Source organism: Hemiscyllium ocellatum, chromosome 51 (genome assembly GCF_020745735.1).
Source record: "Hemiscyllium ocellatum isolate sHemOce1 chromosome 51, sHemOce1.pat.X.cur, whole genome shotgun sequence".
NCBI lineage: Eukaryota > Metazoa > Chordata > Chondrichthyes > Orectolobiformes > Hemiscylliidae > Hemiscyllium > Hemiscyllium ocellatum.
In genome coordinates, this window is record NC_083451.1 from 4,333,384 (window position 1) to 4,356,374 (window position 22,991).

Here is a 22,991-nt window from a genome sequence, read left to right on the forward strand (position 1 = left end):
ATATAAAACTACAAACCGCACTCCTGAATTTATTGAAACAATTGCATTCATTCAGTGAATAAACCTGCATGCATTCATTGACTGAAACAAACTGCATGTATTCATTCAGTAAGCAGAGCCTAGCTCATTAGTTCAATGTCTCGAGCTTAAGGCTGTTCATTAAATTTATCAAAGTGTATTCAGTCATTCAATGAAACACACTGTACATATTGATTCATCTCACATTTATTCAATGTCTCAAACATTAACTCATTCGTAGATAGAACTGCGAAGGAAAGTATATGCATTTCATCAAACATCAACCGTACATTCAATGAATCTAAAGTTATTCTTTGATTCAACACAACAAACCTAGCACATTCAAATCATCAAACCAAATGCACACAGTCACTCAACGAAACACACTCCACTTGATATCTGAGTGAGTAGAGAACCAATCATTCATTCAGTGAGTCAAACGTTATTCATTGTATCAAGGAAACAATCTTATCTCCTACATTTAATACTACAAACTGCACTCCTGCATTAACTGAAACAAACCACATTCATTCAGTGACTCACACTGCATGCATTCATTCTATGAAATATGCACTCAGGCATTCGATGAAACAAACTTCACATCTTATATCAAAGAGTAGAGCTTGTCTCATTCATTCAATGTCTCAAGCTTAACTTATTCATGCAAATAATCAGTCTGCATTCGTACATGCGTTGCATCGAACTTAAAACGTGCATTCAATGAATCAGAGGTTATTGAATCAATTAAACAGACTTGTCTTCTGCATATAATGGATCAAACTTCACTCCTTTAATTAATGAAACACAGTGGATCCAAGAATTCAATGTCTCGAGCTGAACGCATTCACTAAAGGAACCGAACTCCATGCTTTCGTTTATTAAATCAAACTTTAATCGTTCATTCATTCAATCATTTCCATCATTGATTCGATGAAACAAGCAAAACACATTCATATAATGAATCCAATTGCACTCAGTCATTCAATGAAACACTTTCCACTTGATATCTGAGAGAGTAGAGCCTCATTCAATGAGTCAAACGTTATGTATTATGTCAATGATACAATCTTATCACCTACATATAATACTTTAAACTGCACTCCTAAAATTACTGAAACAAACCACATTCATTCAGTGACTCAAACTGTATTCATTCAGTAAGCAGAGCTTAGCTCATTAGTTCAATGTCTCGAGCTTAACGCTATTCATTCAATTATCAAACTGTATTCAGTCATTCAATGAAACAAACTGTACATGTTGATTCATCTCACGCGTATTCAATATCTCAGGCATAACTCATTCGTACAAAGAACTGCAATCGTACGTACACACATTGCATCAAACTTCACCGTGCATGCCATGAATCCACAGTTATTCCTTGATTCAACACAACAAACCTAGCTCATTCATATCATCAAACCAATTGCACTCAGTCACTCAAGGAAATACACTCCACTTGATGTTTGAGTGAGGAGAGCCTCAATCATTTTTCAATTAGTCAAACGTTATGTATTGTATCAATGAAACAATCTTATCTCTTACATATTATGCGAGAAACTGCACTCCTGTATTTACTGAAACAAACAAACCACATTCATTCAGTACCTCAACTGCATGCATTCATTGAGTGAAACGACTTGCATGTATTCTTTCAGTGAGCAGAGCTTAGCTCATGAGTTCAATGTCTCGAACTTAACGCTATTCATTCATTGTATCAAACTGCATTCCGTCATTCAATGAAACAAACTGTACATCTTGCTTCATCTCCCATTTATTCAATATCTCAAACATAACTCATTCGTACAAAGAACTGCATTCGTACGTACATTGCATCAAACATTAATCGTACATTCAAAGGATTCGCACTTAATCTTTGATTCAACACAACAAATCTAGCACATTCATATCGTCAAACCAAATGCTCTCAACGAAACACTCGGGACTTGATATCTGAGCAAGTAGAGCCTCAATCATTCATTCAATGAGTCAAACGTTATGTATTGTATCAATGATACAATCGTATCTACCACATAAAATACAAAAACTGCACTCGAAAATTTACTGAAACAAAACACACTCAATCAGTGACTCAAACTGCATGCATTCATTGAATGAAACAAATTGCATATGTTCATTCAGTGAGCAGAGCTGAGGTCAATTAGTTTAATGTCTCGAGCTTAACGCTATTCATTCAATGAAACAAACTTTACATCTTGATTCATCTCCCATTTATTCAATATCTCAAACTTAACTCATTTGTACAAGGAACTGCTTTCGAACGTACATACATTGCATCAAACTTCAATAATCCTTTCCATGAATCCACAGTTATTCCTTCATTCAAAATCACAAAACTAGCACATTCATATCATTAAACCAATTGCAATCAGTCAGTCAACGAAACACACTCCACTTGTTATCTGAGTGAGTAGATCTTCAAACATTCATCAACCAGCGTTCAGTCATTCAATGAAACAAATTACATCATGACTCATCTCCCATTTATTTAATAACTCAAACTTAACTCATTCGTACAAAGAACTGCAGTCGTACTTACATTGCATCAAACATCAAACGTACATTCAATGAATTCGCACTTATACCTTGATTTAACACAACAAACATCGCACATTCATATCATCAAACCAAATGCACTCAGTCAGTCAACGAAACACACTCCACTTGATATCTGAGTGAGTAGAGCATCAATCATTCATTCAGTGAGTCAAACGTTATGCACTGTATGAATGAAACAATCGTATCTCGTACATTTAATACAACAAACTGCACTCCTGTATTTACTGAAACAAACCGAACTCATTCAGTGACTCAAATTGCATGCATTTGCATACAAACTGCATATATTCATTCAGTGAGCAGAGCTTAACTCATTCTTTCAATGTCACGAGCGTAACCCTATTGATGCAATGTAACAAACTGTATTCAGTCATTCAATGAAACAAACTGTACATCTTGATTTTTCTCCCATTTTTTCAATATCTTAAACTTAACTCGTTCGTAGAAAGAACTGCATTCGTTCGTACATACATTTCATTAAACATCAATTGCACATTCAATGAATCCTAGTTATTCCTTGATTCAACACAACGAACCCAGCACATTCAAATCATCAAAGCAAAAGCACTCAGTCACTCAACAAAACACACTCCACATGTTATCTGAGTGAGTAGAGCCTCAATCATTCATTCAATGAGTCAAACGCTATGTATTGTATCAATGAAACAATCTTATCTCCTACATATAATACTACAAACTGCACTCCTATATTTATTAAAACAAACCACATTAATTCAGTGACTTAAACTGCATGCATTCAGTGAATGAATCGAATGACTTAATTCAATGAGTAGAGCTTATCTCTTTTACTCAATGTATCAATCTTAACGCATTCATTCAATCAAACAAACTACATTCATTCATTCAACTCAACTTCAATCGGTCATTCAAATAACCAAATGTTATTCGTTGATTCCATGAAACAAGTAATGAATCTAATTGCACTCACTCATTCAGTGAAACAAACTGTACGTGTTAATTCCATGACAAGAGTTGCTCTCATTCATTCACATTCTCAAGCTGAACTCATTCACTCAAAGAATCAAACTGCATTCATCCATTCATTGAATCAAACTAAAATCGTAAAATCAATAAATCAAGCGTTGGGTATTGAACCAAAGAAACAAACTTATCTCCTGCATATAATAAATCCAAATGCACTCCTTGAAACACTGAAACAAACCACAATCATTCAGTAACTCAAACTGCATGCATTCATTGAATTAATCAAACGACATGTATTCATTCAGTGAGCAGAGCTCAGCTCATTAGTTCAATGTCTCGAGCTTAACACTATTCATGCAATGTTTCAAACTGCATTCAGTCATTCAATGAAAAAAACTGTACAGATTGATTCATCTCACGTTTATTCAATATCTCAAACTTAACTCAATCGTACAAAGAACTGCATTCGTACGTGCATACATTGCATCAAACTTCAACCGTACATTCCATGAATCCACAGTTATTGCTTGATTCAACACAACAAACATAGCACATTCATATTATCAAACCAATTGCAGTCACTCAATGAAACGCTCCACTTGATATCTGAGTGAGTAGAGACTCAATCATTCATTCAATGAGTCAAACGTTATGGATTATATCAATGAAACAATCTTATCTCCCACATATAATACAACAAACTGCACTCCTGCGTTTACTGAATCAAACTGCATTCATTCAGTGACTCAAACTGAATGCATTCATTGAATGAAACAAACTGCACGTATTCATTCAGTGAGCAGAGCTTAGCTCAATAGTTCAATATCACGAACTTAACGCTATTCATGCAATGTCTCAAACTGCATTCAGTCATTAAAAAAAAACAAACTGTACATCTTGATTCATCTCCCATTTATTCAATATCTCAAACATAACTCATTCGTAGAAAGAACCATATTCGAACGTACATACTTTCCATCAAAGGTCAACCGTACTTTCAATGAATCCAAAGTTATTCCTTGATTCAACATAACAAACCTAGCACATTCAAATCATCAAACCAACTGCACTCAGTCAGTCAACGAAACACATTCAATGTGTCTAACGTTACCTATTGTACCAATAAAACAATCTTATCTCCTACATATAAAACTACAAACCGCACTCCTGAATTTACTGAAACAACTGCATTCATTCAGTGAATAAACCTGCATGCATTCATTGACTGAAACAAACTGCATGTATTCATTCAGTAAGCAGAGCTTAGCTTATTCTTTGATTCAACACAACAAACCTAGTACATTCATATCATCAAACCAATTACACTCAGACACTCAACGAAACACACTCCACTTGATATCTGAGTGAGTAGAGCATCAATCATTCATTCAGTGAGTCAAACGTTATTCATTGTATCAAGGAAACAATACTACAAACGGCACTCCTTTATTTACTGAAACAAACCTCATTCAGTCAGTGACTCAAACTGCATGCATTCACTGAATGAAACAAACTGCAAATATTCATTGAGTGAGCAGAGCTTAGTTCATTAGTTCAATGTCACGAGCTTAACGCTATTCATGCAATGTATCAAACTGCATTCAGTCATTCAATGAAACAAACTGTACATCTTGTTTCATCTCCCATTTATTCAATATCTCAGACCTAACGCATTCCTACAAAGAACTGCAATCGTACGTACACACATTGCATCAAACTTCACCGTGCATGCCATGAATCCACAGTTATTCCTTGATTCAACACAACAAACCTAGCTCATTCATATCATCAAACCAATTGCACTCAGTCATTCAAGGAAATACACTCCACTTGATGTTTGAGTGAGTAGAGCCTCAATCATTTTTCAATTAGTCAAACGTTATGTATTGTATCAATGAAACAATCTTATCTCTTACATATTATGCTAGAAACTGCACTCCTGTATTTACTGAAACAAACAAACCACATTCATTCAGTACCTCAACTGCATGCATTCATTGAGTGAAACGACTTGCATGTATTCTTTCAGTGAGCAGAGCTTAGCTCATGAGTTCAATGTCTCGAACTTAACGCTATTCATTCATTGTATCAAACTGCATTCCGTCATTCAATGAAACAAACTGTACATCTTGCTTCATCTCCCATTTATTCAATATCTCAAACATAACTCATTCGTACAAAGAACTGCATTCGTACGTACATTGCATCAAACATTAATCGTACATTCAAAGGATTCGCACTTAATCTTTGATTCAACACAACAAATCTAGCACATTCATATCGTCAAACCAATTACACTCAGACACTCAACGAAACACACTCCACTTGATATCTGAGTGAGTAGAGCATCAATCATTCATTCAGTGAGTCAAACGTTATTCATTGTATCAAGGAAACAATACTACAAACGGCACTCCTTTATTTACTGAAACAAACCTCATTCAGTCAGTGACTCAAACTGCATGCATTCACTGAATGAAACAAACTGCAAATATTCATTGAGTGAGCAGAGCTTAGTTCATTAGTTCAATGTCACGAGCTTAACGCTATTCATGCAATGTATCAAACTGCATTCAGTCATTCAATGAAACAAACTGTACATCTTGTTTCATCTCCCATTTATTCAATATCTCAGACCTAACGCATTCCTACAAAGAACTGCAATCGTACGTACACACATTGCATCAAACTTCACCGTGCATGCCATGAATCCACAGTTATTCCTTGATTCAACACAACAAACAAAGCTCATTCATATCATCAAACCAATTGCACTCAGTCACTCAAGGAAATACACTCCACTTGATGTTTGAGTGAGTAGAGCCTCAATCATTTTTCAATGAGTCAAACGTTATGTATTGTATCAATGAAACAATCTTATCTCCTACATATAATACAACAAACTGCACTCCTGTATTTACTGAAACAAACAAACTACATTCATTCAGTACCTCAACTGCATGCATTCATTGAGTGAAACGACTTGCATGTATTCTTTCAGTGATCAGAGCTTAGCTCATGAGTTCAATGTCTCGAACTTAACGCTATTCATTCAATGTATCAAACTGCATTCCGTCATTCAATGAAACAAACTGTACATCTTGTTTCATCTCCCATTTATTCAATATCTCACACTTAACTCCTTCGTACACAGAAATGCATTTGTACGTACATTGCATCTAACATCAACCGTACATTCAATGAATCCACGCTTATCCTTTGATTCAACTACACAAAACTAGCACATTCATATCATCAAACCAAATGCGCTTAGTAATTCAATGAAACAAACTTCACATGTTATTTCAAAGAATAGAGCATGTCTCATTCATTCAATGTCTCAAGCTGAACTCATTAATTCGGACATGCGTTGCATCAAAATTAAATCGTGCATTCAATGAATCAGAACTTCTTGAATCATTAATCAGACGTTCCTTCTGCATATAATACGTCAAACTTCACTTCGTTATTTAATGAAACACAGTGGTTCCAAGAATTCAACGTCTCGAGCTGAACGCATTCATCAAGGAAACGAACTGCATGCTTTCATTTATCAAATCAAACTTTAATCGTACTTTCATTCAATCAATTCAATGAAATAAGCCAAACACATTCATATAATGAATCCAATTGCACTCAGTCATTCAATGAAACACAATCCACTTGATATCTGAGTCAGTAGAGCCTCAATCATTCATTCAATGAGACAAACTTTATGTATCGTATCAACGACACAATCTTATCTCCTACATATAATACTACAAACTGCACTCCTGTATTTACTGAAACAAACCACATTCATTCAGTGACTTAAACTGCATGCATTCATTGAATGAAACAGACTGCCTGTATTCATTCAGTGAGCAGAGCTTAGCACATTAGTTCGATATCACGAACTTAACGCTATTCATGCAATGTCTCAAACTGCATTCAGTCATTCAAAAAAACAAACTGTACATCTTGATTCATCTCCCATTTATTCAATATCTCAAACTTAACTCATCGTAGAAAGAACTGCATTCGAATGTACATACTTTCCATCAAACATCTACCTTACTTTCAATGAATCCAAAGTTATTCCTTGATTCAACACAACAAACCTAGCACATTCAAATCATCAAACCAACTGCACTCAGTCAGTCAACGAAACACACTCCACTTGACATCTGAGTGAGTAGATCCTCAATCATTCATTCAATGAGTCTAACGTTACGTATTGTATCAATGAAACAATCTTATCTCCTACGTATAATACTACAAACCGCACACCTAAATTTACTGAAACAACTGCATTCGTTCAGTGAATAAACCTGCATGCATTCATTGACTGAAACAAACTGCACGTATTCATTCAGCAAGCAGAGCTTAGCTCATTAGTTCAATGTCTCGAGCTTAAGGCTATTCATGCAATGTATCAAACTGCATTCCGTCATTCAATGAAACAAACTGTACATCTTGTTTCATCTCCCATTTATTCAATATCTCACACTTAACTCCTTCGTACACAGAAATGCATTTGTACGTACATTGCATCTAACATCAACCGTACATTCAATGAATCCACGCTTATCCTTTGATTCAACTACACAAAACTAGCACATTCATATCATCAAACCAAATGCGCTTAGTAATTCAATGAAACAAACTTCACATGTTATTTCAAAGAATAGAGCATGTCTCATTCATTCAATGTCTCAAGCTGAACTCATTAATTCGGACATGCGTTGCATCAAAATTAAATCGTGCATTCAATGAATCAGAACTTCTTGAATCATTAATCAGACGTTCCTTCTGCATATAATACGTCAAACTTCACTTCGTTATTTAATGAAACACAGTGGTTCCAAGAATTCAACGTCTCGAGCTGAACGCATTCATCAAGGAAACGAACTGCATGCTTTCATTTATCAAATCAAACTTTAATCGTACTTTCATTCAATCAATTCAATGAAATAAGCCAAACACATTCATATAATGAATCCAATTGCACTCAGTCATTCAATGAAACACAATCCACTTGATATCTGAGTCAGTAGAGCCTCAATCATTCATTCAATGAGACAAACTTTATGTATCGTATCAACGACACAATCTTATCTCCTACATATAATACTACAAACTGCACTCCTGTATTTACTGAAACAAACCACATTCATTCAGTGACTTAAACTGCATGCATTCATTGAATGAAACAGACTGCCTGTATTCATTCAGTGAGCAGAGCTTAGCACATTAGTTCGATATCACGAACTTAACGCTATTCATGCAATGTCTCAAACTGCATTCAGTCATTCAAAAAAACAAACTGTACATCTTGATTCATCTCCCATTTATTCAATATCTCAAACTTAACTCATCGTAGAAAGAACTGCATTCGAATGTACATACTTTCCATCAAACATCTACCTTACTTTCAATGAATCCAAAGTTATTCCTTGATTCAACACAACAAACCTAGCACATTCAAATCATCAAACCAACTGCACTCAGTCAGTCAACGAAACACACTCCACTTGACATCTGAGTGAGTAGATCCTCAATCATTCATTCAATGAGTCTAACGTTACGTATTGTATCAATGAAACAATCTTATCTCCTACGTATAATACTACAAACCGCACACCTAAATTTACTGAAACAACTGCATTCGTTCAGTGAATAAACCTGCATGCATTCATTGACTGAAACAAACTGCACGTATTCATTCAGCAAGCAGAGCTTAGCTCATTAGTTCAATGTCTCGAGCTTAAGGCTATTCATGCAATGTATCAAACTGCATTCAGTCATTCAATGAAACAAACTGTACATATTGATTCATCTCCCATTTATTCAATGTCTCAAACAATAACTCATTCGTAGATAAAACTGCGAAGGAAAGTACATACATTACATCAAACATCAACCGTACATTTAATGAATCCAAAGTTATTCTTTGATTCAACACAACAAACATAGTACATTCAAATCTTAAAACCAAATGCACTCAGTCACTCAACGAAACACACTCCACTTGATATCTGAGTGAGTAGAGCATCAAATCAGTGAGTCAAACGTTATTGTATCAAGGAAACAATCTTATCTCCGACATTTAATAGTCCAAACTGCACTCCTGTATTTACTGAAACAAACCTCATTCAGTCCGTGATTCAACTGCATGCATTCACTGAATGAAAGAAACTGCATATATTCATTCAGTGAGCAGAGCTTAGTTCAGTAGTTCAATGTCACGAGCGTAACGCTATTCATGCAATGTATCAAACTGCATTCAGTCATTCAATGAAACAAACTGTACATCTTGTTTCATCTCCCATTTATTCAATATCTCAAACATAACTCATTCGTACAAAGAACTGCAATCGTACGTACACACATTGCATCAAACGTCACCGTGCATGCCACGAATCCACATTTATTCCTTGATGCAACACAACAAACCTAGCACATTCATATCATCAAACCAATTGCACTCAGTCACTCAAGGAAATACACTCCACTTGATGTTTGAGTGAGTAGAGCCTCAATCATTTTTCAATTAGTCAAACGTTATGTATTGTATCAATGAAACAATCTTATCTCTTACATATTATGCTAGAAACTGCACTCCTGTATTTACTGAAACAAACAAACCACATTCATTCAGTACCTCAACTGCATGCATTCATTGAGTGAAACGACTTGCATGTATTCTTTCAGTGCGCAGAGCTTAGCTCATATGAGTTCAATGTCTCGAACTTAACGCTATTCATTCAATGTATCAAACTGCATTCCGTCATTCAATGAAACAAACTGTACATCTTGTTTCATCTCCCATTTATTCAATATCTCAAACATAACTCATTCGTACAAAGAACTGCAATCGTACGTACACACATTGCATCAAACTTCACCGTGCATGCCATGAATCCACAGTTATTCCTTGATGCAACACAACAAACCTAGCACATTCATATCATCAAACCAATTGCACTCAGTCACTCAAGGAAATACACTCCACTTGATATTTGAGTGAGTAGAGCCTCAATCATTTTTCAATTAGTCAAACGTTATGTATTGTATCAATGAAACAATCTTATCTCTTACATATTATGCTAGAAACTGCACTCCTGTATTTACTGAAATAAACAAACCACATTCATTCAGTACCTCAACTGCATGCATTCATTGAGTGAAACGACTTGCATGTATTCTTTGAGTGAGCAGAGCTTAGCTCATATGAGTTCAATGTCTCGAACTTAACGCTATTCATTCAATGTATCAAACTGCATTCCGTCATTCAATGAAACAAACTGTACATCTTGTTTCATCTCCCATTTATTCAATATCTCAAACATAACTCATTCGTACAAAGAACTGCAATCGTACGTACACACATTGCATCAAACTTCACCGTGCATGCCATGAATCCACAGTTATTCCTTGATTCAACACAACAAACCTAGCACATTCATATCATCAAACCAATTGCACTCAGTCACTCAAGGAAATACACTCCACTTGATGTTTGAGTGAGTAGAGCCTCAATCATTTTTCAATTAGTCAAACGTTATGTATTGTATCAATGAAACAATCTTATCTCTTACATATTATGCTAGAAACTGCACTCCTGTATTTACTGAAACAAACAAACCACATTCATTCAGTACCTCAACTGCATGCATTCATTGAGTGAAACGACTTGCATGTATTCTTTGAGTGAGCAGAGCTTAGCTCATATGAGTTCAATGTCTCGAACTTAACGCTATTCATTCAATGTATCAAACTGCATTCCGTCATTCAATGAAACAAACTGTACATCTTGTTTCATCTCCCATTTATTGAATATGTCAAACTTAACTCCTTCGTACACAGAAATGCATTTGTACGTACATTGCATCTAACATCAACCAGACATTCGATAAATCCACGCTTATCCTTTGATTCAACACAACAAACCTAGCACATTCATAGCATCAAACCAAATGCACTTAGTAATTCAATGAAACAAACTTCACATGTTATTTCAAAGAATAGAGCTTTTCTCATTCATTCAATGTCTCAAGTTGAACTCATTAATTCAAAGAATCAATTTGCATTCGGACATGCGTTGCATCAAAATTAAATCGTGCATTCAATGAATCAGAACTTCTTGAATCATTAATCAGACGTATCTTCTGCATATAATGCGTCAAACTGCACTTCGTTATTTAATGAAACACAGTGGTTCCAAGAATTCAATGTCTCGAGCTGAAAGCATTCATCAAGGAAACGAACTGCATGCTTTCATTTATTAAATCAAACTTTAATCGTACTTTCATTCAATCAATTCAATGAAATAAGCCAAACACATTCATATAATGAATCCAATTGCACTCAGTCATTCAATGAAACACAAACAAACTGCATATTCAATGAGCAGAGCTTAGCTCATTAGTTCAATATCACGAACTTAACGCTGTTCATGCAATGCATCAAACTGTATTCAGTCATTCAATGAAACCAACTGTACATCTTGATTCATCTCACATTTATTCAATATCTCAAACTTAACTCATTCGTAGAAAGAACTGCATTCGAACGTACATACTTTCCATCAAACATCAACCGTACTTTCAATGAATCCACAGTTATTCCTTGATTCAACACAACAATCCTTGTACATTCATATCATCAAACCAATTGCGCTCAGTCACTCAACGAAACACACTCCACTTAATATCTGAGGGAGTTGAACATCAATCATTCATTCAGTGAGTCAAACGTTATTCATTGTATCAAGGAAACAATCATCTCCTACGTTTAATACTACAAACTGCACTCCTGCATTTACTGAAACAAACCTCATTCAGTCAGTGACTCAAACTGCATGCATTCACTGAATGAAACAAACTGCATATATTCATTCAATGAGCCGAGCTTAGCTCATTAGTTCAATGTCTCGAGCTGAACGCTATTCATTCAATGTATCAAACTGTATTCAGTCATACAATGAAACAAACGGTACATCTTGATTCATCTCACATTTATTCAACATCTCAAACTTTACTCATTCGTACAAAGAACTCCATTCGTATATTGCAAGAAACTTAAACCGTACATTCCATGAATCCACAATTATTCCTTGACTGAACACATCAAACCGGGCGCATTCATATCATCAAACCAAATGCATTCAGTCATTCAATGAAACATACTGTATACATCTTGATTCATCTCACATTTATTCAATATGTCAAACTTAACTCAGTCGTACAAAGAACTGCATTCGTCCGTACATATATTGCATCAAACATTAACCGTACATTCCATGAATCCACAGTTATTCCTTGATTCAACACAACAAGCCTAGCACATTCATATCATCAAACCTATTGAACTCAGTCACTCAATGCAACAAACTGCACTTAATATCTGAGTGAGAAGAGCCTCAATCATTCACTCAATGAGTCAAACGTTATGTATTGTATCAATGAAGCAATCTTAATTCCTACATATAATACTACAAACTGCATTCCTGTATTTGCTAAAACAAACCACATTCATTCGGTGATTCAAACTGAATGCATTCATTGAATGAAACAAACTGCATGTATTCATTCAGTGAGCAGAGCTTAACTCATTAGTTCAATGTCTCGAGGTTAACGCCAATCATTCAATGTATCAAACTGCATTCAGTCATTTAATGAAACAAACTGTACATCTTGATTCATCTCCCATTTATTCAATATCTCAAACTTAACAAATTCGTGCATACATTGCATCAAACTTCAACCGTACATTCCATGAATCTTATTGCTTGATTCAACACAACAAACATAGCACATTCGTATCATCAAACCAATTGCAATCTGTCACTCAATGAAACGCACTCCACTTGATATCTGAGTGAGTAGAGACCTCAATCATTCATTCAATGAGTCAAACGTTATGTATTATATCAATGAAACAATCTTATCTCCTACATATAATACAACAAACTGCACTCCTGCATTGACTGAAACAAACTGCATTCATTCAGTGACTCAAACTGCATGCATTCATTGAATGAAACAAACTGCACGTATTCATTCAGTGAGCAGAGCTTATGAATGTGAATGTTCATATAAAATACTTACATTTTCGTATTGATATTTTTCATTCGACTGATACACACAACGTTAGATGCATCCTGCCAGCCTACATTCTGGTAGAATGACCTTGCATAGGCATGTCTCAGATACACACTCAAAAGCGCCACTTCACCACAAAATCACACTGCTCGGGGCTGAGGACCCGGTAATTTGCTTGTGCTTGAGAGGCACACCAGAGGGTTCGGTAGTTTGGACTCTGAGAGTTGTTTTCCCTCGAATGGCGATAGTTAGAACGAGGGGACACAGCATTAAGTTCAGGGGTGACAGATATAGAGTAGATGTCAGGCATAGTTTCGTTACTCAGACAGGAATAGGGACATAGAATGAACTGCCTCCAGCTGTAGTAGACTAGCTAACTTCAAGCTCGTTTGAATGATCATTGGAGAGGCATATGGGCGCGAAAGAATATTGTAGGTTAGATTTGCTTCAACAGCTGGGTGCAACATCGAGAGACGAATTGTGCTGCATTGTTCTATGTTCTATGTTCTCTAACGTAATTATCAACCCCACATTATTTTCCCCATCACAAATTCGTTTTTCCCTTTGTTTAACTGGCAAGGTAGCTTAGTAGCTAGCACTGCTGCCTCACAACGCCAGGCATCTGACGTCTGTTTCAGCTTCTAGCGACTGTCTGCTTGGAGTTTGAACATTCTCCCAGCATCTGTGTGGTTTACCTACGGGTACTCTGCTTTCTTCCCACAATTCAATGATGTGCAGGTTCAGTGAATTGGCCAAGCTAAATGGTCCATAATGTTCAAGGATTTGTAGATTAGGTCAATTAATCAACGGAAAATGTGAAGTGAAAAGGTGGGAGTATGAGTCTGTGTTGGAGACTCTTTGGAGGTTTGTGTGGAGTTTTTGAGTCAAATTGCCTGTTTCCACACTGTAGGGTTTCTCGTCTATTCTATTCTAAACCAAACACGGGCAAAGCAAGTGCACTTTTTTTTCTCAGTCTCGATAGTTTCATTATTTGGCTTCCCACAATAACCTTTGAATGCGTACATTATTGCAAAGTTACAACTTGAATATGCCTGCGGATTGCGTAATCTGGTTTGCCTAATTTTGAAATGCCTTCTCGAATTGCCCTCTTCCAGTTGCTTTATTGTAACTTTTGATTTCTTTCCGAAATAATGAAAAACAACACGTTAATCTTGCAAAAATAGAAATGGTTATCGTATCTTTCTCCCCTTTCTTTCCCAGAGACCATTTTTCCAGCAACAAATCAACCAACGAAAAAAAAAATTTATTCTACTAATCTAGTAAGAGAGCTTCAATATGTGGTTTTGGGCCTTTGACATTGATCTTTACAAAAAATACTTTAAATTAATTCAGGGTACACAGAATTCACTGGCTGTATATTCATGATGGTGTTGCTAAATACCTTGATGATAGTGGTCTTGAGTTACCTTCTTGATACACCATAATTCATGTGTTATCCAGAGGTATTCAATGTTCTTAGGGACCAAAAATCCAGATTTATCATCCAGTGAGATTGAATTATTTGAGATGTATTTCAAAAACAGGATATCAAATGAGTCTTGGAGGGAAAACTTGTGAATGATGAATCACCCAAGTATCTGCTGTTTTTGGTTACCAGATGGTGAGAGACATAAGTTTGCAAAATGTTGTCTAACAAACTTTTCGAGGTTGCAAAATGTACTTTTTTAATTAAACCTGTGCTACCATGTGTTGGCAGTGGCAGCTAATACAAGGATCCAGTTTCAATAAATTCTGTCGTTGTCTGCAATGGTATAAAGCTTATTGAATGTTGTTCCATGTGGATTTACTACGCAAAGCTGAATGAATTTCATCACAGTGTTGACTTGTGCCATGAAATTGTTCACAGAATTGGGAGTGTCACCAGTTTCAATGTTGATAACATTTTGGAAATCTTGAGGCCACTGTTTTTGCTTTTCTTAGCCAGTTCAGCGTTTGGTAACTGGAAAGTTATCGGTCATTGACAGCGTGGGTTTCGATGCAGGAACTGCTACTGTAGGTCAGGCAGTGTTGACAAGATTGTCTCTTCTACAAATGGTTATTACCTGATACGTCTGTGGTGTGTTTGTTAACTACTACTTCGAAAGACATTCCAAGTATTGTTCAGCATCACGAGTGAACGCACTTATCGCGATCTGAACCACAATTCTTCCAGGCGATGCTAGGACAAGTATGAGAGCGAACCATGCAGATTTCTATGCTGAATCAAAGAACTATCTGCCACAACTGGACCTGTCAATGTAAGTTTCAGTAACAATAGTTTTTAATATTACAAAGATCCATGTGTGCCACATCAGGCAAGAATGGCTTGGATTCCAGGGGCAATCAATCTCACCTTCAGAGTTCAGGTTTTCTCCATGTTTGAATCAGGTTTGTCTTGGAGAACTGAGTAGCCACATTGTTAACCAAACTGAACCTATGTCAAAAAGTGAATATGAAGGAAAACTCGACATCCAGCTGTTAATATGCTTTTTCCTCACTTAATGGTGATCAAGAGTCGTGGACAAAGGCGAGTTTAGAGAGCGAAATGCTTAACTATTAACAATGAGCATCATTTGGGAGCTATGTTTGAACCAAGGGACAGATCAGTTGTTTCCTTCATTTTATGCAAAGAATATTTAAGCACAGTTTTCAGAGTGCCAGACTGATGCCAGTGTTGTAGATGCATGGGAACACTTCAAGTTTCAGTATGTTGTTCAGTACCAAATTTCGGTTGAAAAATTATCAGATGCTTGGATGATGCATTATCCACTGCATTCAGCATTGTATTCTCCAACAGTTCAAAGATGTCCAGGCGAGGTGGTTTAATCATGGAAAATGCAGACTAACAGGGATAGGATGCTATTCAGAAGTTTGTTATGTACCCAATGGGACTGCATACACACTGTAGAGATTCAATATTTCAATAATATCTGACAAATCTGCATGATGTGAGCACCAAGATCATTTAATTTGTTTATTTCACCAGGAATCCCGTTCTTCATCTGCACACTTCATTTACCTGATAGATGCAAGTGGCCGAATCATGAACATATACAACTCTAATGCCTTATTTGTCTTTGATTGTGCTACTGACAGCGTAAATGCTGCGTGACCATTCTAACTTATCTTCACATATTAGGACTACTAAGTTTATTTGGACATGTTTCTGCATATTCCCCCAGTCAATCGAGTCCTCTCTGTGCTTATAATTTCATCCAGTTTAGTGCAATCCAGAAACTTTGAAGTTGCAGCCCATATTTACAGTGCAGTAACACCATCCAAACTTATGAGCAGATGTTCTTATTCTGATCTTTGGTATTAGCTGTTTCAAATATTTCTCCTGCAAAGACAAAGAGCAGATTAGGCAGCCATTTTTCACTGATATCGGCTTGTTGATTTATAACTTACTTGGCGGCACTCTGATCAGTGCATAAACCTGTTCAATTTGCATTTTCAAAGGGTCGTTACACATGACTGAACTGCTTTATTTCTGATCAAATGAATTTAAATTAGTTATTTCAATTTAACCTTTAATTGTATGGAGAAGAATTCTCTCAATGATCTGCACATTGTTCAAACAAGTAACACATATTAAGATAATAAAATCAAACACCAACTTGACCTGAAGAGGATGTGAACTTTATCAAAGACTATTAAGCTATGCTTGCTCTTTACTTTGCGTTCTTGTTCTTTATTTCAAACAAAATGGAGGACATTTACTTACTTTGCTTGACATATTTGAATCAATATCTGTTTTCGATTTGTTGTTTATTCATCAACACAAAAATCATTTCGTCTCCATCTGAATTAATATTATCATTTCCGCCATCTACAAGTTAATATTCGACTCATAAACTCAATGCAGAAATTTAGCGCACTCAGCAATATCTTCAGATACATGACACCGAACCTTGCACCATTGACAATCAACATTTGATCGAGCATTCCAGTTCGACAGCAACAGCTACCAAACTATGATCTGAGTAACATCGTCTTGTAAACACCAGAAAAAAAATGTGCACAATTTCATTCACCGGGTATTTGACCCTCAGAATTGGGGCCGTTACAGGTCATTCAGACAATAAACCGTCCTGCAGAATTTAATTCAACGATGTTTGAAATAATGTTCAGCTCAAATCTACCTTCCCAATACTTTTTTAAAACCTTGCTTCTCAATAATCTGCATGCCTCTACTGTGAAACAAATCAAGAACTTGGCTTCTGCCACATTTTCAAAGTAAGACTTCCAATCACTCTTATCATTTGGGAGGGAATAAAACGCGTTCATCGATGTTTTAAAGTGATACACCCGATTTCTAGATGGAGAATTCTGGTTGGAGCACCTGCAACAATAGGAAGTATATAATATGAATTTGAACCACATCAGGATCAAACATGTCAGTTCCACTCAAAGTTCTAGAAAACGAAAGCAATTTTGTAAACACCCGACTGTACTCCAGCCAATACAAGCCAGACCTCAGCATCTTTCACAATTAGGCAAACCAATCATTGAATCATAATTGTGATTAATTGGGGTCGTATGGTGGCTCAGTGGTTAGCGTTAATGCCTCAAAGTGCCAGGGACACGGCTCGATTTCAAATTCAGGTGACTTCTGTCTGGAGTTTCCATATTCTCCCCGTGTCAGCGTGGGTTTCCTCCTGGTACTCCAGTTTTCTACCACAATTTGAAGATACGCAGGCCAGGTGGATTGGCCATGGGAGATGCAGTATGTTAGTCGGGTGTGGGTCTGAATTAGATGGCATTCGGATGGCGAATGTTGACTTGATGGACCAAATAGCTATCGTGATTGCATTCTATTCTCGTATTCTCGGAACTCTTTCCAGTGTATTGATAGTCTTTGTTAAACAAGGCATCCAACACTTAGTGCAATAATTCCATATTTGATCTCCCTGATGCCTTGCATAGCTGGAACATTACGACCCCAACATTAAAATGATATTCTCATTGTAATAACCCAAAACGTTGTATTTTCGCTCATATCTATTTGTTGCACCTCATGGTGATGCCGAGATCACACAACATCTTAGTTCTTTGTAAGTTCTGATTCTTCCAATGCCATGCTTTCTTTTGTCAATTTGTACATTTACATATTTTGACACACGAAAATTAATTTGATAAATTTTACATGTTCACTTCATGTATCTATATTTATTATAGTCTAATTTTACTATTGTAACCCCTTACTTTTCTTTACATTGACTGGGACTTCCCGAGACTCAGGAGCTCAGATCGGGCAGAATCTGAATGCAGGAGAACTTTGGGAAGCAATATGTATATATTTCAATGATGAAAGTGGTCGCATAGGAGCTTCTATTTGGGGAATGATCCTGAACACGAATTTTAAGTCACAGTGGGTAAGCATGATGGGAACAATGATCGTAGTACTGTGAAATTTGGGACAGTTATGGATTAGGTTAAACTAGTTCCCAATTGAAAAGGTAAATCGCGGGAAGACTAATTATAACAATAAAAGGCAGGAACTGGTTTCATTAGAATGGACCAAATGTCTGAAGGTGAATCCATATGTCCACATCTGACAGACGCAAACATTTTAAAGTCAGTTCATCAGAGTTCGTGACAAAGGACATTCTTGTGGGGATGAAAGGTATGGATGGCAGGATTTGGGGAACTTGGGTAACAAGGATATTGAAAGAGTAGTCAAGGTAAAAAGAGGACATATGTAAGCGTTAGAAAACTGAAATATTACTAGACCCCTGAGTAATATAAAGAGAGCAGGACAAAAACTTAAAGGAGGAAGGAGGAGGGCGAAATAATATCGGAAACGCCTTTGACAATTAGTTATAAGGAGAATCACAATACATTTTATGCGTAAATTAGGAGCCATTGGTAACTAGGGAACTAGTGTGTCCTTTCAAGGGCAAATGAGTAAAGTTATGGATTGAGCAGGAAAAAGTGAATGCAGCCTTCAGTAAATAATTTGCATCATCATTTTCTAATGAGAAGGGAATGGACGATGTTAAGATTTAGGATTGGAGTGGAAATCTTTTTGGCATGTCGATATTAAGGACAAGGCATTAGGTATCTTGAAAACATATTAAAATATATAAGCCCCCCGGACCATATGAAAACTCTTCCATGAAAGTAAGGGAGACAAATGTGGTAATTACAGGGCCCTTTGCAGAGATGATTGCATCGTATTTTGCGAGGCCTCAGAAGACTGGGGGCGAGGCAGTGCCTTTCCTAATGTGCAAGAAGGGCAAGATTGATACTTCGGGAAATTATGGGTCACTGTGCCTTACGTCATGGTGGGAACTTTGTTGGAGAAGATACTTATGGACAGGACTGATTTGAATTTGGAAAAATATGTTCGTATAAAGGAGAGTCAGCAGAGATTTATGTGAGAGACGTCTTGTCTCAAAAATTTGATTGGGTTAATTTGATCAATGGAGTACGGCAGTGGAATGAGTCGGCATCGAATTTCTTGAAGCATTTTGCAAGCTCCCTCCTGGTGGATTTGTTTAGGAGTGTACGTCAGGTGGAATACAAAGTGAGTCGGTGAGTTAGATACAAAATTGGTTTGGTTCCTGGAGAGAGTTGGAAGCAGTGGAGAGTGGTCTCCAGTCTGAAAATCCGTGACTGCTGGTGTTACAGCAGCTTCTGTAGACTGACCTCGATGCTTTACATCTAATTTGATTTATTGATTTATTATGTTTCTGTTACTTAGATACACTGAAAAATATCATTTTACGTGCTGTCCAGGAAAATCTACCTGATCTAAGTAAATCAGAATAATAGAACAAAATGCAGAATATATTGTTATGTCGGCAGAAAAAAAACTGCAGATAAAAATCATCTCTAGTACTCTGTCTGGTGGATTCATAATTTAGATAACAGTGAATTAGAAGCTGTTCCTGAATGTGTTGATATAGATTTTCAAGCATTTTTACCTTGTCAATCGATCTTTAATCAGATATTTACCATGTCCGCGCGAAGCGAGAGAACACTTCGAATCTTGCTTTCACTTGGAACGCAGTTGCTCTCATAAAATCCAGCACAAATCGGAAGAGAGGTCAATGACCATATGATTTCCCTAGTGGGGCACAACAGTTTTGTTCACTTCACATCTCAATGATTGCATGCAACTATGCCTTTGTTCCTGCCTCATAGACTATACATCCAATCCTGTGAACCACCTGTCCAATGATGGACACGCCATTGACATCCCTACTTACCATGATTCAATTATGTTTATCAGAAAACGTAATCATCAGGTATTGCGTTCTTACAATTTATCCCGATATTCACACTCAAACGTTAACTATTACGATCTTTTACAAATATGTTGCACAATGCCTTATCTACAAGGATTGCTCAAATTCTGTTATTAATTGTAATAGGTTTTATGCATGTTGCTACTGTTAGCATTCTTTACCTAATGAGTTGTGTGCAGTTTCTTTCCCACCTGACATTGGGGGTCAGTTAGTCACTGTCCCTCTATCATTCAGCTGCATTATTACATATTCTAGTCACATAGTCTTTTGGGGATGAAAGTGACTGCCCTTATTCTCAGTAACTCCTCTGCCTCAGAGGACTACATTCCTTTTTTTCACTGTTAAGAGGAAAACTTAATCACTTTCACAGCTCAGTGCACTTTTCTAATCCATTACATTTTTACATGACATTGCCCCAACCTTGTCGTTTGTATCTGCTATTATGTGAGCCGACTATGTTTTCTAATGCTTGCTGCAAAATTAAAGCTGTCTGTTCTCACAGATCTCTTACCGAACAGTGTCCTTTAGTCATCCGCAGATGTTGCCTTTACAGATATTCTGAAAATTAATTTGTAAGGTCCTTTGTTCAAAATCGAGTCTGTTATGTAGATGTACCTACTACTCCAAAGCAACCATTGTGCTAACTAATGGCCTGACCTTAATTCTGGATCTGGTAATTTAATTCAGATAATGCAGCCACATCATTACAAAGAACAATCACGTTGTGCCACACTTGTCAAGGGTCTGCGCCAACAGTATTTGACTGCAGATTTGGAATGTCTCTGCGCTGTCTCAGTAGAAGAGATTTCTAGGATTTATCTATGATAATTTTTCAACTCTAGTTCATTATCTGGGCACACCTCTGGAATATCAAGTGGTTTTGAAAGACTCGAGACAAAATGTGTCCCGTTTTCTTTATCTTTCTTCTTATCTCTCTTTCTCTGTCACTGGGAATTTCAATCGGTATCTAACTCTTTTAGTTGAAATCTATGTCGCATCATCAGACTGAGATTACAGCTGCCGTGAATATTTCTCAATTTCCATTTCTTTCTTCCTTTCTCTCATACTGTGTTTGCATCCTTACTTTAACTTGTATCCGGATTGTTAGATCCCCCCCCCCGCCCCCAAGTCTGACTGATGTAATGATTGTGATAGTCGTTACATAGAATTTTGCATATCACGTTGGCTCTACCTATTATGGGTATGGGTTCTTTCGTTCCAAATATGTTTGATCAGCTGTTACATGGAACAACATGGGATCTTTTTGTTTTCCATATCTCTTACATAGATCATCTGAGAGCATCATGCACCGCTCTATTCCAGTAAACATTGTGATGCCCATACTTGAAAAAAACAAAAAAAAAAGTTCAGGTATGACTCCATGTAGCAGCTAACCAATCAGATTGAGAGCAGTACTGTACACTGTGCACACTGCGATCAGTCCGCATTACAAAAAAAAGGCAGACATGTTTTCTATGCTTAGACAGGACGAGTGATTGTTGTGCATCAAATTAAGTGGGGGATATATGGCTTGGGTAGGAAGAAACGATCCGTTTTGTTGGGAGGATGAAAGACCGTGGGCAATAATTTATAATAAGGGGTGAAATGTTCAGCGGATTTCAAAGCAAAAATACTTTTCGTACAGAGATTGGTGGCAATCTCAAACTCACTGCGTATAAGTGCCAAGATCCGTGAACATTTAAGAAACATACAGATCTCTGCTTGAAATTCGAGGCTATGGCCCAAGAGCTCGACAACATAATTAGAAATGTTGCGCAGTTATTTTTGTTTGGCATGCAGATAATTCACCCAAAAGTATTTTTTTGTTGTGTATTTTCTGTTCCGAACTTCTATATGACTCTGTAAGCAATCTCTCCAAAGTTTTCCAAGTCTGGCAGGTACGGTGGCTCAGTGGCTTGTACTGCTGCCTCACAGCACGAGGGATCCAGGTTCTATTCCAGCCTCGGGCGTCTGTTTGTGTAGAGTTTGCACATTTTCCACTTGTCTGCGTGGGTTTCCGCCAGGTGCTCCGGCTTGCTGCCACAATACAAAGATGCGCAGGTCAGGTGAATTGACCACGCTAAATTGCCCATTGTGTTAGGTGAATTAGTCA